The following is a 16457-nucleotide window of genomic DNA, read 5'->3' on the forward strand; positions in this document are numbered from 1 at the left end:
CCACCACCACTAGTCTATATACATGTATGTACAACATTCAGGACGATTGCTTCATGAAGGTTTGGCTATATAATTGTATTTGATATTTATGCACCTGAAATAAAATGAAACAGGAATTAGATGTTTAAACAGATTGAAAGACATATACAAAAACAGATAGACAGACAGACAGCCAGTCAGAAGGACATATGGATATACAGACAGGATATAAGACAAAGAGATGGATGACACACCTGAAAACATAAAGCACCACCCTTCTATATGGTTTACTCAGGAAATCATGCAAAACCATGAAGTATCTATCATCAATGTATGCACAAAAGTTTAATTTGGAGGCAGCCATATTGAATTTTCAAAATGGCTGCCACATATATTTAATTTTTGAGTTACCTGGAAGACAGGTCATACATTAGAACACAGGTTTGGACACCAAGATCATATTTCCGTCTCTCCTACCAACGAATTTATACATAAAGGTAACTTCAGGGCAGCCATCTTGAATTTCCAAGATGAATGCCACACATGTTGGACTTCTGGTAGCAGCACGTGATAGGACACATTGATCAATATAGTTAAAGCTACTAAAATCTTGTTTCTACCTGACTTACAACAGAAGTTATAGGCATAGGTCTATTTTAGGCGGCCATTTTGAAAAATGTCACTTTTTGGGGTCATGGAGTGCTCAGATCACTTGTCTCCTCATCTTATTAGAAAGAGCATCAAAAAGTCTTCTAGGAGCCAAATTTTGATAATCTGTTCAAAAAGTGCATGATTTTTTCCTAATCTACTAGACTATATTGCAGACAATATCCACAATGAGCTTCCAGTTTACAAAAATTCAAAATGTATATGCATAATCATTACAACTGCAACTGAGACAAAATGAGTCACTTCTAGAAGCATTGTCCTTCACAAATACAAAGAGCTGTGCACTTCAAGCCATTTATGTAGCATTTGCAGGTAGGTGCACATGCTCTCTTGTATTTGCAATGTATAAGTTCATAGCAGCTTTCTTGAGCTTGACGAAGGTTTGTCCACTTTGCTTTTTCCAACCCCAATCTGCAGGATCTGGTAATTCAGGATCCTTTTGAAGCACCTGTCCTCACACATGGCCTCCTTGATACGCTGCTCGCAATGTGTGTTGCTTGACGGCTGTTTGTGTTGGGGATATATGCTCCAAATCCCTGGACTTCCTTACGAACAGATGCTGCCTGACTGCATTGACTTTGGATAGCCCACCCATTCAGTCGTTCCAGAGTGCCACAAACTGTTCCAGGAGGCTCATTATGTTGTCTGGAATCTCTGCTGCTGGAGCTTCTGCTGACGTCAGAAATGCATCTGTTACCCATCAAATACATTCCATGCGTCCCAGACACGTAATTTGCTCTTACCAGCAAGAATGAGGTAATGTCACAGCAGATAAAGGCGCGGAAGACTGCCAATCAGTTTGCTTTTGAGGGACCCAAAGTACCAGCTATTTCATGCACTGCAATATATCTGTGATGCTTTCTGACCCCAAAGGATACCCATTCTTCTGACAGGGTAGGGTATCTTGTGGAAACTGGACACAATGATGAAAACAAAATCAGCGTCAGCAGTTCTGACAGTTATTCTTTGATGCCCCTTGCTGGCTGCATCAGACACATGCAGTCAGCACTTGCTTGTCATATGTGCTGTTGATCTTATTTTTACTACTAGGGAAGTGACTTGTTCTGTGAGCAGATGGAATACTTCGTGTTGTTCTCATCAGCTTTAAGGGAGCTTAGCCAGTACCCTAGCACAGGAGAGCTCAGAGTGATCCTTCTACGTACACCTTTGTATCTTCTTTCTCTGGTGGCAGCCTTCAAGCTGTTAAGTGCATAGGTATCCTACTCTATATCCAGTCTGTTCAAGTTTTCCAGATGGTTTAGTATATGTGGGACAAACGCATTATCAGTGTAGTCTTGGAAGGTTTTGGAGGCTTTGGTGATAGCATCTGAACTATCATAGCTCCATCAGTCACCAATGCACTCACATCTGGGGTTGATGCTGAGGGTTCCTCAAGAACAGATAAAAGGTCAACCTTGTTCTAGATCCTATTTCACCTTGTTTACATAATTAAGGACGTCAACTCGTCCGCTGCTGCACGCCACGAGAAGAAACGGTGCATTAGTACTATTATAGATTCTTCCCTTCCCAAACGGAGCCGGGGAGAGATGTGCGTATTGTAGGCTCCTTCATGGTCTGGCCCAAACCGCCATTCGTTCAGCATCTGTTTAAGTGGGATAAGGCTGATTCTCATGCTTGAAAAAGTCCTCAAGCTTGCCTTCTCGGGACTGACAAGCTAGCTATATATAACCTCGAAAATAGTACACAGTCATCTTTCAATGTTACCACCTGTGATGTTTGCTCTGGCTTTTGTTTCTTTATGGAGAGGAGTGGTAGTTTATTCTCATGAATTAGCTCAGTTATGGGTTTGGATCTCTCAACAAAGCTCTCCTTGACAAAGAGATCATATTGTTCTTGACCTTTACACTCCTACCCCAAAGTGCACGATTTTTTGGTTATCCGCTCCACCATAACTAGAAGTCATTCACCTTTTATCTCTCTTTTTTTTTCATCATTTACTACCCGCACGAATGCTCGTACACGTAAGTGTCGTGTGTGACTCTAACCAGGTTATATGAATGGTTTACGTTGCGCCTGTTGATTGTTTATGGTAATTAGTTCTTCGGAGTTTTGCTTCTTATACTTTAATATATTTGGCATAAAATTACGATGCTAAGTATTTGTTTGTCATTAATTTTTTTTATATCTTATATTTATATGTTTGGGCCTTGTCGGATTTTGCAGTTTTCATTAACGAATATGTTTGTGAATTCAAAAGTAATAACTAATATATATATAATATATATATATATATATATATTATATATAAATATATATATATATATCATATATTAATATATATATAAATATATAATATAATAGTATATATATATATATATATATATATATAAATATATATATATATATAATATGATATTAAAGTTAAGAACAAAAAGAACAGACAAGATAAAATACTCTGAAAAGAGCTATAATTCCTTTTTTATGATCTATCACAAAGCAATCATGACATTGCGTATCACATACAAGTAGTCCAATTTTTTCCCCTTTTTATTGAGGCGTTTTTCTTCCAGAGATCCTAATAGAAATTATGACCCCAGAGTTAATTACTTTGGGCAACAGACAAGAACTATTATCGTGATATTGTCCTTTCATAATGGTGATAGTATTTTCTCATTTTTTTTGGGGGGGGTGGGGTGGGGTTCCCTTTTCATGAAGCTGAACGGAATTCGTGTGGATCTTTCTGTATAACATTTCTCTTATTACAAACAAACGCCTGAAACCGTGTTAAGATATGATCAGTTTTTGTGACAGAACCTTAAAAGTTCAAGCGAAGTTGCGATGCATGACTACCTGACACAATTCACCTACAGTAATTCAGAATTTATTTACATTTTTACCTATCTGTTTCTCGGATTACCCTTTTTTTTTCTAATAACTGAGTTCTTCTTTCTGCACTTCCTAATATCTTCTGTGATTCCTTTCAAACGAGCACCATATTCTTTGGAAAGTTGAATTATCATCTGTGATTCCTTTCAAACGAGCACCATATTCTTTGGAAGCTTGAATTATCTTCTGTGATTCCTTTCAAACGAGCACCATATTCTTTGGAACTTGAAATTATTCTTCTGTGGATTCCTTTCAAATCGAGCACCATATTCTTTGGAAAGTTGAATTATCATCTGTGATTCCTTGCAAACGAGTCACCATATTCTTTGGGAGCTTGAATTATCATCTGTGATTCCTTTCAAACGAGCACCATATTCTTTGGAAGCTTGAATTATCTTCTGTGATTCCTTTCAAACGAGCACCATATTCTTTGGAAACTTGAATTATCATCTGTGATTCCTTGCAAACGAGCACCATATTCTTTGGGAGCTTGAATTTCAAGTCAACGACCCCCGTGGGATTGTTCCATATGAATAGGGTTTATCTTCTGAATAATAATTATTATAATAACAATGGCTGTATTAAAATACTGATCAGTCCCAATAAGCCCTTACAGTATTTTACCCATCACTCAGAATGTTTTAAAACCTAATTGAATTGGTAGTTTCAGGTTATATTTTTTTTTCTCGTTTTTTAGTTTTCTGTAAAGGAAAACTACTGAGAGGGGTATTTGTCTGTCCGTCCGCACTTCTGTCCGCCCTCAGATCTTAAAACCTACTGAAGCTAGAGGGCTGCAAATCGGTATGTTGATCATCTATCCTCAAATCATCAAACATACCAAATCGCAGCCCTCTAGCTTCAGCAGTTTCGTATTTTATTTCAGGTTAAAGTTAGCCATAATCTCAAGTCTGGCAATGCTATAGGACAGGCCACCACTGGGCTGTGGCTGAAAGCTTCATGGACTGCGGCTCATACAGAAAACTCGATCGCGCCGAAGTTTCAACTTGTTTTCCCTTGTCATTAAAATGATCTTTTCCCAATTTATTCTCGTTACATTCTTTGTGTCGTCTGTGTCGTCTTTTGTTCTCTTTAATTAATAAGGCTGATGAAGAATCCTTCAGGATTACTGGTTCGGTCACGGAGCTCGTTCATCTCATATTAATGAGGTAACGTGTCCGGGGGAAGATATAAGGAGAGGTCTTACCGTGGACCGTGCTCATTAAGAATCTACGATATTGGGTTCCATGTAGCGTGTCATGAACATTTACCTGCGTACATTCTGAAGACGTTTAACCTCTCTCTCTCTCTCTCTCTTCTTATCTCCTCTCTCCTCTCCCCCCTTCCCTCCTCTTCATTCCTTCCTCTTCTCTCTCCTATCTCTCTCTCTCTCTCTCTCTCTCCACACATCGGTGCTGTTCTTTCTCCAGCTGAAGTAGCTTCATTTTTCGGAAGAAATAATGTTGCCTGATAGGAATGATGGCTTAATTACGCTGAATAGTTTCACTGAGTTCTAATTGTTCATTTTAGTCTTTTGTACAAGAAAACTACTTAAATGGCTTTTTGTCTGTCCGTCCGCCCTCAGATCATAAATGCTACTGAGGCTAGAGGGCTGCAAATTAGTATGTTGAATTATCAAGCGTACCAAATTGCAGCCGTCTAGCCTCGGTAGTTTTATTTTTCTTTAAGGTTAAAATTAGGCATGACCGTGCGTCTGGTACTGCTATGGGTGCAAACAACATAGGTCACCACTGTGGGTCAAAGTTTCATGGGCCGCGGCTGAGAGTTTCATGGGACGTGGCTGAGAGTTTCCTACAGCATTATACGCTGTACAGAAAACGCGTTTCTTCGGCGCATTTTTTTTTCTTGTTTATTGTTGTGGAGTACGACATTTATTCGTGGCAGAATATAGTGACATTTTTAGCTTCGTTCTTTAGTTCAATGTATTTATTTATTTATTCATTTATTTATTATTATTATTATTATTTTTTGCAATCTCCGGAAACCAGATCCGTCTCTTGATGCTGCTATTGGTTTGCAGTCTTTTGCATTTTCTCCTAATGTCTCTACTAGCCTGAATTCCTCGCTGGACGAGTGGTTTACGCGCTCGGCTGCCATTCCGGTGGTCCGAAGTTCGAATACCGGATCGGCCAACGCGGAATCAGAGGAATTTATTTTTGGTGATAGAAATTCATTTCTCGGTATAGTATGGTTCGGATCCCACAATAAACTGTAGGTCCCGTTGCTAGGTGACCATTTGGTTCCTAGCCACGTAAAAATAATCAGCTCAGTGGTCTGGTAAAACTAAGATACGAGTATATACTCTGTTTTTTCCATCTGTCCATCCGCCTGTGGTATTTGCGCATGGTAACACTGCTTCCCGGGCTTTAAATAATATCCTATTTCGAATATTAACGGTGTAATTTGCGTACAGTAAATTATCAAAACACCTTTCAATTGCAAATGTACACCCAGATATATATTTTTATTTGCCTAAAACTTACACATAGTTAACTTAACTTTTTCTACTAGCCTGATTGCCTGATGGCTTCTGTTGTCATAAAACACAACTACAGTGACATTAACAACGACGAAAATAAATGAAAAAAAAAGGAGGTTGAAACGAAGGAAAGTTTGTCTGATACCACAGGCGCTGATGCCAAGGCACTCGAGCTGCAATACAAAATTTAGGCCAAAGGCGAAGCGCTGGGACCTACGGGTTGCTCTATGAGCAAGACCCCGCGCTGGCATAAGGCCAGCTTAATCTAAAACGACAACAGCGACCCTACGAGGCCATTTAGCCCTGAAGGGAAATTTAAAGTAGAAGGGTTTGAGAGGTGTAACAGGAAGAAAACCTCAAAGCAGTTGCACAATGAAATAAAAGACGGAAAGAAGGGAATTTGAAAGGAGGTGTAGTAAAATAAAAGAAAGGCGCCGCAGCTAGGGGCTGAAGGGACGCTGCAAAGGACCTTCGGTCATACTTACAACGTAAAGTGTGAGGTGCTCTGACGGCACTACCCCTCAACGGAGGATCCCAAGGTATTCAATAAAGCGCTTAGAATTCATGGAATCGTCGTCGTTTTCGACGATAATAGATCTTGTCAGAGATCAAAGTGGAATAAATAAAATCTTAATGAAAGCTTTGGGTTTCAAGCGTATTCTTGAAACGAGTACGAGTACCTGAGTGGGGAAGGAAATGATTCGTAATTTATTTATTGCCTCTGTATATCCAATACTTGATAGGGCTGAAGTAGGTTAAAAAAAAATATTCCTTGAAGCACGCACGGATTAAACGTGCGTAGTACACGTGGCTAGATATGTGAAACGTAATTTTTATAGGAACGAATAATCCTCTTTTTATACCGTTTCCTTACGATAACAGTATTTTGGTACGAACAATGCTTTAGGCTGAACTGAGGAAGGCCTTTTTCTTCCTGCAATGACTTTCATTACACGTAGTACCGCTTAAAACTAACAATCAAACAGTGGGGGTTACCCACTTTAACCATGGTAATGTAATGGAATGGAAAATAGTAAAGCTAAAAACTAAACGGCACTCTGTCATTCGAATCAGTTGATATTTTGCCGTAAAGAATCACAAGTTGGAATTTATTCAAGGCAGTCATAGTTTCATTGTTTAAACGTGCCATTACTACTCGTTCACATAAGGTTAAAAGCATGCGTCAATGAGTTGGTGTTTCAGAATGGTAATTATAATGCCATTACTCTACATTGGAAGCTCCTGGAAATACCGCGAAAGTAATTTTATAACATTTCTTTCGATTCTTTCATTTTTTTTCTACTGACATGACCAGAACGAATAGGTATGTCAGTAGATATTAATATGAAAACGACCGGAGAGAGCCAGCTATTTCAACCTGTGAGTATGGCATGATTTTCATGTGACAAAAAAAGAAGAAGAAAAAAAAAAAAGATTCAGTCACGTGGAAAAACATTAGACAGAAGAGCATTGTTGGCAAAATGATAGAGAACTTGCTGTAGCTCCTCCGTGAAGTGGCGATGTTTTATTGATCTAAAAGGGAAAGCGAAAGGCGCAAGGAAATAAGTCTTCACGCTTATGAAAGTGTTCATGTTCTGGAACACGCAGGAACAATCCATACTGCGGTTCTTCGTGACATTATCCTCGAGAGGACGGAGGAAGCGATCATCATAAACGTTTTTTTTCTTTACATAAAAAAAAAAAACAATCACATAACGTAGCCAAAATTGTTCATATGAGTCTTGTTTTCCCGGGGGGGGTTGAGGCGTGGGCGGCGGGCGCACTAATTGATGGAATTCGCTCTAGAGAATTTAGTTTTTCTAAATAACTGACAGTCTTCAGCAATAAATTTTTTTTTTTTCTAGTACAGGGAACAATAGTTGATAACATACCAGACACGAAGCTATGTCCACATAATAATTTTCGCTTACTTGGGAAGTAACTTTTCAACCTACTTTGTTGTTGTTGTTGTGTTGTTGTTGTTCTTTTTGGGTGTGTTGGAAAGATCTATGGAAGAACCTAAAAAGGTCTGAAAAGGGTGTTTCACGTTGAGTTGAAGACGCAGGAATTTTAGGATAGAATATTTATGATTTATGTGTTACAATGAAAATGCAAAAAATAAATAATATGCTTGTTAAACAGTACAGAAAAATTATTTCTATTAAAGTATAGAGTATGTATTTTAATTTCCGTTGGTGAAACAAGGCTCTATTTGACCGTAGATTTTAGCACATTTTAATTTACGTTTAAAAGTGAGGAATATAATGTTTACTACAACTTGTGCGTGACAGAAAAATCTTGCACGAGTCCCGAGTAAGCCGGAGGTCGGATCACGCCTTGTTCATCTTTGCATTTATTACGCATGGATAAAAGACAGGTAAGATTAATGCTTTTATCACTCTTAATCATTTTCATACTGTTAATATATTTTCTTATGCATTTATACACAGATCTGAATTATAAATTTCTGACTTCAACTTGTTTCTCCTTTTTCATAGTTTGCAAATGCTACACGTTAATGTAGCGAAACGTCAAATAGGATAAAATGCTCTTTATATGGCAGTGGTTCTTAACCTGTGGGGGGGGGGGGGGGGGGGGGGGGGGGGGGGGGGGGTGGGGGGGGGGGGGGGGGGGGGTGGGGGGGGGGAGGTCAGGCGGTGCGCTCGTCAGCAATTTACAGGGGAGTCGCGAGCCCTAGGGAGAAATTAAAAAAAAATCTTAATTATATTCGTTATTCTCTTAAAAAGAGTGAGGAACTAATATTCAGAAGGTTATGAAAAAACGCAAAAGTCTCGCTTTATAACTTTACTTTCCTAGAGTCTACTGCTCTAGTTAGGCTCGTTGGGCTGACAATGTTTTGTAATTATTGACCTCCCTTCCTATGCCTCGAAACCCATTTTTTTCCTTTAAATGTGGGTGAGAATTTTACTCATAGATGCAAGGGGGGCGTGAAAGAAAGGACCAACTCTTAGAGGGGAGTTCTTAACCTTTTTATTAAAGGTTAAGAACCACTGGTATATATATGGTATGTGTTTAAGTACTTATCCCTGCTACATGAATTATTGCCTTATTGACGAGTCTATTGTAGCCTTTATTGACGAGCCAGTTGTATCCGTGGCCCTGCCTTGTCCTTACACATACCGAAGGGATATGGTTTGACGGGACATCTTCATATGGCGTTCGTGAATGGAAATGATTCATTTAGACCAGGATGATTATTAGATTGATAACGTTTTCTTTAAGAGGACAGATGAGTGTAAATTAGAAGTAAGGCAGTCAATGCAAATGGGAGGTTAATCAAGCAAAATGTTGCACAACATCTTCAGTTTCTTCTGCTTTTAAAGTTGTTGCAACCATAATTTTTACTTTGTACCCGATATCAACGCTAGTTTCTTTTTTTTTCTTTGTCGTTTCTTCTGGAAAGAAAGCTTAACTTTAAATCCAAAAAGACTTAGAATTATAAATCCCAAATGTCCTTATAGTTATAAATCCTAAAGGCCTTACAATTAGAAATCCCAAAAGGCCTTAAAATCCTACATCCAAAAAGCCTTAAAATCATAAATCCAAATAGGCCTTAAAGTTATAAATTCAAAGGCATTAAAATTATAAATCCAAAAAGACCCTAAAGTGATAAATCCAAAAGGTCTTAAAATTATAAACCGAAAAAGGCCATAAAATTATAAATCCCAAAGGCCTTAAATCATAAATACCAAAAGGTCATAAAATGATAAATCCCAAAAGGACTTAAAATTATATATCCCAAAACGTCTTAAGTTATATCCCAAAAGGCTTTAAAATCATAAATACCAAAAGGTCTAAAAATGATATATCCAAAAAGGCCTTAAAATCATAAATCCCCAAAAAAGCCATAAATTATAAATCCCATAAAGCCTTAAAATTATGAGTACCAGAAGGTCTTGACGTTATAAACACCAAAAAAAGCCTTAATTTGATCAATCTCAAACGGCCTTAAAATTGTGAATACCAAAATGCCTTATAAGTATAAATCCCCCAAAAAACCTTAAAACCATCAATCCCAAAAGGCCTTAAAAGCATAAATCCCAAAAGGCATTAAAATTTAAACACAAAAAGGCCTTAAAATTATAAATCCTAAAAGACTTTGAAATGATAAATCCAAAAGGCCTTAATATTACAAATCCTTAAAATCATAAATACCAAAAGCCCTTAAAATCATAAATCCCTAAAGGTCTTAAAATTTAAACAAAATACTTAAATTTATAAATCACAAAAGTCCTTAAAATAATAAATCCCCAAAAGCTATAAAATCATAAATCCAAAAAGACTTTAAAATTCTAAATTCTAAACGGCCTTAAAATTATGAATGCCAAAATGTCTTAGAATAAAAAAAAAAAAAAAAAAAGTCCTTAGAATTATAAATCCAAAAAGGCATTAAAATTATGAATCCTAAAATGCCTTAAAAACGTAAATTCCAAAAGTCTTTAAGGTGAATTTTAACTGTCCTAGAAAAAACAAAAATTTTTGATAATATAAAACGATCATGTCCTCCTCCCCAACCAGATTAAGGGCCGCCCTTTAAAACCAGTGAAACCAAAGACGCTCGTCCCTAAGAACAAATTCTATCAATCGCAGATAAGTCATTCCTGAACTGAATAACTAAGTCTATCCATCAAATGTCATCGGGGAGCGATCTTCCTAGTAAATGACAGGGCGAGAAACCACTCACATTCACTGTTGACGTCAGGACCGAGAGAGTCGCTCATTCTAGTGGAAGACTTCGAGGGGTGAACTCTACCGCTCGCCTCCGGAGGACGGAGGATTGCAGACCTGAAGTAAGTTTTGTTTTGAGTCATTTGTCTTTACTGGTTGGTTTACAACTTAAGAACACGTTACATTTTCTAATTGTTGTTATTTCGATGCAGGAAACGAAAGGGCACCAGCTTAAAACAAGTCTTGTATGTTATTCCTTTGTCACATATTTCAGAGGCCTTACTCTATGAATGAACAGAGGACGTGGTGGTAGTAGTAGTAGTAGTAGTAGTAGTAGTAGTAGTAGCAGTAGTAGTTGTAATATTGGTAGCATTAGTAAACTTAATTTCATATCAGTGGTACGTAGTGGTACGTAATACTACACAGAACCAATTAAAACTGATAACAATATAGATAACAAATATGTCTATGGTGATAGATATACAATATCCATCATACAAATATAACCAAAATAGAATAAGTAATTCAGATAAGTAATAATTACGCGAAATGTTTTAAAACCCATTGAACTGCTGGAGGGAATATAGAATGAAACTGATATTAATTAATCAGACGCCATTAGCACTAGCCACCAAGCAGACATGAAAATTTTATACACAGGTTTAAAAATCAGTCCTAAGTGACACGCAACTGGGATTTGTTATATTTCATTTGAGCAATTCTACTCGACATGCCATATTCATGAGTTCCAAGTAGCGGATCTATATTTAAAATATTCCTAGAAATATCATATAAATCCCTATAAAAAAAAAAAAAAATGACAGCTTGAAATGTTAGCGCTTTCCTAAGAAAATCCCAACCGAGTACTTTCAGACCTCAAACGTACAGAAATTTTAATTTCCATTACATAAATATTGCAAAAAAACGGTAACCTATTAGAAACTGTTTAGAGGGACCAGAAGATTTATGATCACCGTTCCAAACATTCGGTAATAAGCATTTGTCAACAATATTGTTCCAACAGAATGACACCTACTTCTTGGTCAGCGAAATGATATTGTCTCGACAAACGGTTGAATTCGATGTAAAATTGACATCGAATACGATCGTTGCCTTGAGTATTCCTTGAATTACCATGAATTATAAATCCTAGGTACTTAAAGGACGTTACGAACTGAATACGTTCCTTCTCTAGCATGAAGGGACTCAGAGAAATATCCTTTTTCATTACTGGAACCAAACAACATGCATTTTGTTTTCTCACTCTCAATATACAGCCATAAATCAGCTGCTAAGAAGAGAACTTGATTGATTAGAAATGTTAATGAAAGCGGAAAAAGATAATAGGACAATTTCATCACAATGCTCTATAATGCTGGGAGGACTAATTCCATGACAGCAGTCATATCTCATGTTAAGAATTCTATTTAAGAGTAAAAGTTCTTCACTGTAAATATTAAAAAAAGTAAGCCGGATAAAAGCCACCATAACCATCCTCGAAGCCTTAGGGCGTCACAAATAGCAAGGACTTCGACGTTGTTTTTTGGAATTTCACTCCACCAGAATTTTAACTGAAATTTATGTTTGGTGTCTGAGGATCCGTCAGTCTCTCTCTTTTAGCGGTTTGCTCTATCGAAGGGTTTTCTCATTTCAGTAAAGCAGGAATATCCCGATAAGCCAAAATCACCGTAATTTAACACACTTCTTTCACTACAAGACAAGCTGTGGAGGTAGACTAATCAAACCTAAATTTATGCTGATGAGCTTTACAAATCAAGCACGGGTCTATTATCTTTGGTAGACATTATTATTATTATTATTATTTTTTTTTTTTTTGCTCTATCACAGTCCTCCAATTCGACTGGGTGGTATTTATAGTGTGGGGTTCCGGGTTGCATCCTGCCTCCTTAGGAGTCCATCACTCTTCTTACTATGTGTGCCGTTTCTAGGATCACATCTTCTGCATGAGTCCTGGAGCTACTTCAGCCTCTAGTTTTTCTAGATTCCTTTTCAGGGATCTGGGATCGTGCCTAGTGCTCCTATGATTATGGGTACGATTTCCACTGGCATATCCCATATCCTTCTTATTTCTATTTTCAGATCTTGATACTTATCCATTTTTTCCCTCTCTTTCTCTTCAACTCTGGTGTCCCATGGTATTGCGACATCAATGAGTGATACTTTCTTCTTGACTTTGTCAATCAACGTCACGTCTGGTCTGTTTGCACGTATCACCCTATCCGTTCTGATACCATAGTCCCAAGAGGATCTTTGCCTGATCGTTTTTCTATCACTCCCTCAGGTTGGTGCTCGTACCACTTATTACTGCAAGGTAGCTGATGTTTCTTGCACAGGCTCCAGTGGAGGGCTTTTGCCACTGAATCATGCCTCTTTTTGTACTGGTTCTGTGCAAGTGCCGGGCATTCACTTGCTATGTGGTTTATGGTTTAATTTTTCGTATTGCACTTCCTACATATGGGAGAGATGTTATTTCCGTCTATCGTACTTTGAACATATCTGGTTCTTAGGGCCTGATCTTGTGCCGCTGTTATCATTCCTTCAGTTTCCTTCTTTAGCTCTCCCCTCTGTAGCCATTGCCAATTGTCATCGCTGGCTAGTTCTTTAGTCTGTCTCATGTATTGTCCGTGCATTGGTTTGTTGTGCCAGTCCTCTGTTCTTTCTGTCTTTCTCCTGTCTCTGTATATTTCTGGGTCTTCGTCTACTTTTATTAGTCCTTCTTCCCATGCACTCTTTAGCCACTCGTCTTCACTGGTTTTTAGATATTGCCCCAGTGCTCTGTTTTCGATGTTAACGCAGTCCTCTATACTTAGTAGTCCTCTCCCTCCTTCCTTTCGTGTTATGTATAGTCTGCCGTATTTGCTCTTGGGTGTAGTGCTTTGTGTATTGTCATATGTTTCCTGGTTTTCTGATCTATGCTGCGGAGTTCTGCCTTCGTCCATTCGACTATTCCTGCGCTGTATCTGATTACTGGCACTGCCCATGTGTTTATGGCTTTTATCGTATTTCCGGCGTTGAGTTTTGACTTGAGTATCGCCTTGAGTCTCTGCATATATTCTTTCTGATCGTGTCCTTCATCTCTTGGTGTTTTATATCTCCTCCTTCCATTATTCCCAGGTATTTGTATCCTGTCTCATCTATGTGTTTGATGTTGCTCCCATCTGGTAGCTTTATCCCTTCAGTTCTCGTTACTTTGCCTTTTTGTATGTTGACTAAGGCGCATTTTTACTATTCCAAACTCCATCCTGATGTCCCCAGATACATCCTTACAGTCTGGATTAGGGTATCTATTTCCTTGATGCTCTTACCATACAGCTTGATGTCGTCCATGAACATCAGATGGTTCATTCTGTTGCCTCTTTTCTTGAGTTGGTACCCGGCATCCATCTTCTGTAGTACTACGAAAGAGTAGTGGGGACAGTGAGTCGCCCTGGAAGATTCCTCTCCTGATATTAACCTCTGCTAGTCTTATTCCAGAGCTTGTAAGTATTGTATTCCAGTTGCGCATTGTATTTTTGAGGAAGCTGATGGTATTTTCCTCTGCCCCATATATTTTCAGGCATTCTATTAGCCATGTGTGTGGTATCATGTCGAAGGCTTTCTTATAGTCTATCCATGCCATGCTTAGGTTGGTTTTCCTTCTCCTACTGTTCTTCATTAACCATTTTTGGTCCCTTATCAGGAGCTGGTCTTTTGTGCCCCTACACTTCCTTCTGCAGCCTTTCTGTTGGTGGGGGATGGTGTTTGTCTCCTCTAGGTAGTTGTATAGCCTTTCACTGATGATACCTGTTAGTAACTTCCACATTATTGGTAGGCAGTGATAGGCCTGTAGTTACTGGCTATATTTCCCTTACTCTTGTCTTTTTGTACTAAGGATGTTCTTCCTGTGGTCATCCATTTGGGTGCTTGGGGGTGTTTGAGATACAATGCAGGAGTTGTTCTGCTATTCGTGGGTGTAGGGCCTTGAAGTTTTTGAGCCAGTATCCATGGACTTCATCGGGACCTGGGGCTTTCCAGTTTGGCATTTTCTTTAGTTGGTGTCTGACTGTGTCTGTCGTGATGTCTGTGAATCTTTGTTTTATTCTCCCTGTTTCTTCTTCCTTGACTTCCTGGAGCCATGTTGCATGTTTGTTGTGTGATACCGGATTGCTCCATATGTTTTCCCAGTCTCTTACTTGGTTCGGCTTCAGGAATTTCTGGGTGGTTGTCTTCCCCTCCTAGTTGGCTGTATAGTCTTTTCTGGTTGGTTCCGAATAGTTTGTTCTGTTGGTATCCCTTATTCCTGTTCATGTACCGTTGGATCTTATGTGCTTTGGCCTTAAGCCTCTGTTTTACAAGATTCTTCTATGGTGCTGTTTAGTCCCTCTCTTGTAATTTGTATTTTCTCGTTGAGTTCCTCCCTTGTTTTTCTTGCTTCTTAGCCTTTCTTCTGCCATCTCTTTCAGTTTACTCAAGTCAGATCTCATCACCATGATTTGGTTTCTGTTGGGTTGGTTGTGCTGGTGGTGTTGGTGTTCGAATCCCCATCAGTTCTGCTACTAATCTTGCTCCTGCATATGTCAAGTTATTTGTTTCTGTGATACTGGTGGTCTGTATTATGCCCATTATTTCATTTGACCTCACTTGTTTTCTCCCTTAATTTCTTGGTGTTGTAGGCTTTCATGGAGGGGATCTTTGTTCTCTCTGTATCTGGCTCCATCCATTGTCTGATCTTTTCTACCCATTCCGTCCTCTCTGTTACTTCGTCGGTGTTTCTTCGTGTGTCGTTGTTTGATACCTCATCGTCCCTGTCGTCTTCTGTGGCATCGTCTCTCAGTTCGTCTTCGTGTAATTCGTTGTCGTGTGACATTTCCCTTTCCAGTTCTTCTCTTTCTGTTGGGGAGAGCCAGTTCTTTTTCTTTATGTCCTTACTTGGTCTGCCAGCCTCTGCTCTGATTGGGGGTGTTTTATTCCCTCTCATTCCAGATGTTGAACCAATCTTCTTCTATATCCTCTCTCCGTCGGGTTGCTTCTGATGTAGCATCTCCATATTTCCTTATTTTCTTCTCTTGTCCATTTCTTCCTTTTTGCCTCTGTAGCTCCAATCTCAGGCTGTTGATTATTGTCGTTGTGGTGGATCAGTTGCTGGTATGACGACCTCCAAGTACCTGACCATCTTCCCCTTCAATTGGGTGAATACCTGGTTGCCGGACGAAGCTCCTCTGTTGCAGAGGTTCCATTTACGTCGTTGTCGTTTATTCCTTCATTTCTTTCCATCATGCTGAGTTTTGCTATTTAACCCATAGCTGGACCCTACCCTATCAGGGATAGGTACTCATTTACAGCTGAGTAGACTGAGGAAATTATGGTAAAGATCCTTTCCCAAGGAATCAACGCCGAGGAGAGCGGTCACCCCCATCCTACTATGACCAGCCCCAATGTTGCTTAACTTGACTTAAGTCTATTGACGACCTAACCCACTCCTCCACGGCGCCACATTATTATTATTATTATTATTATTATTATTATTATTATTATTATTATTATTATTATTATTATTATTATTATTATTATTAGTATTATTATTATTATTATTCAGATGAGCCCTATTTATTATTATTATTATTATTATTATTTTTTTTTTTTTTTTTTTTTTTTTGCTCTATCACAGTCCTCTACTTCGACTGGGTGGTATTTATAGTGTGGGGTTCCGGGTTGCATCCATGCCTCCTTAGGAGTCCATCACTTTTCGTCCTTACTATTGTGCCGTTTCTAGGAT

At 38.6% G+C, this 16457-nt stretch overlaps 1 protein-coding gene across 1 annotated transcript in view; it reads left to right on the forward strand.

Annotated features, from left to right (window-relative positions):
• The first annotated feature begins 10725 nt into the window (after window positions 1-10725).
• LOC135218135 (uncharacterized) overlaps window positions 10726-16457 on the forward strand; it is a 44101-nt gene continuing 38369 nt past the window's right edge. The window contains exon 1 of the mRNA XM_064254282.1: window positions 10726-10803. The gene's annotated coding sequence lies outside the window, so the exon portion shown is untranslated. The remainder of the gene's footprint in view (window positions 10804-16457) is intronic.

This window comes from Macrobrachium nipponense, chromosome 9 (assembly GCF_015104395.2).
Source record: "Macrobrachium nipponense isolate FS-2020 chromosome 9, ASM1510439v2, whole genome shotgun sequence".
Taxonomy (NCBI): Eukaryota; Metazoa; Arthropoda; class Malacostraca; order Decapoda; family Palaemonidae; genus Macrobrachium; species Macrobrachium nipponense.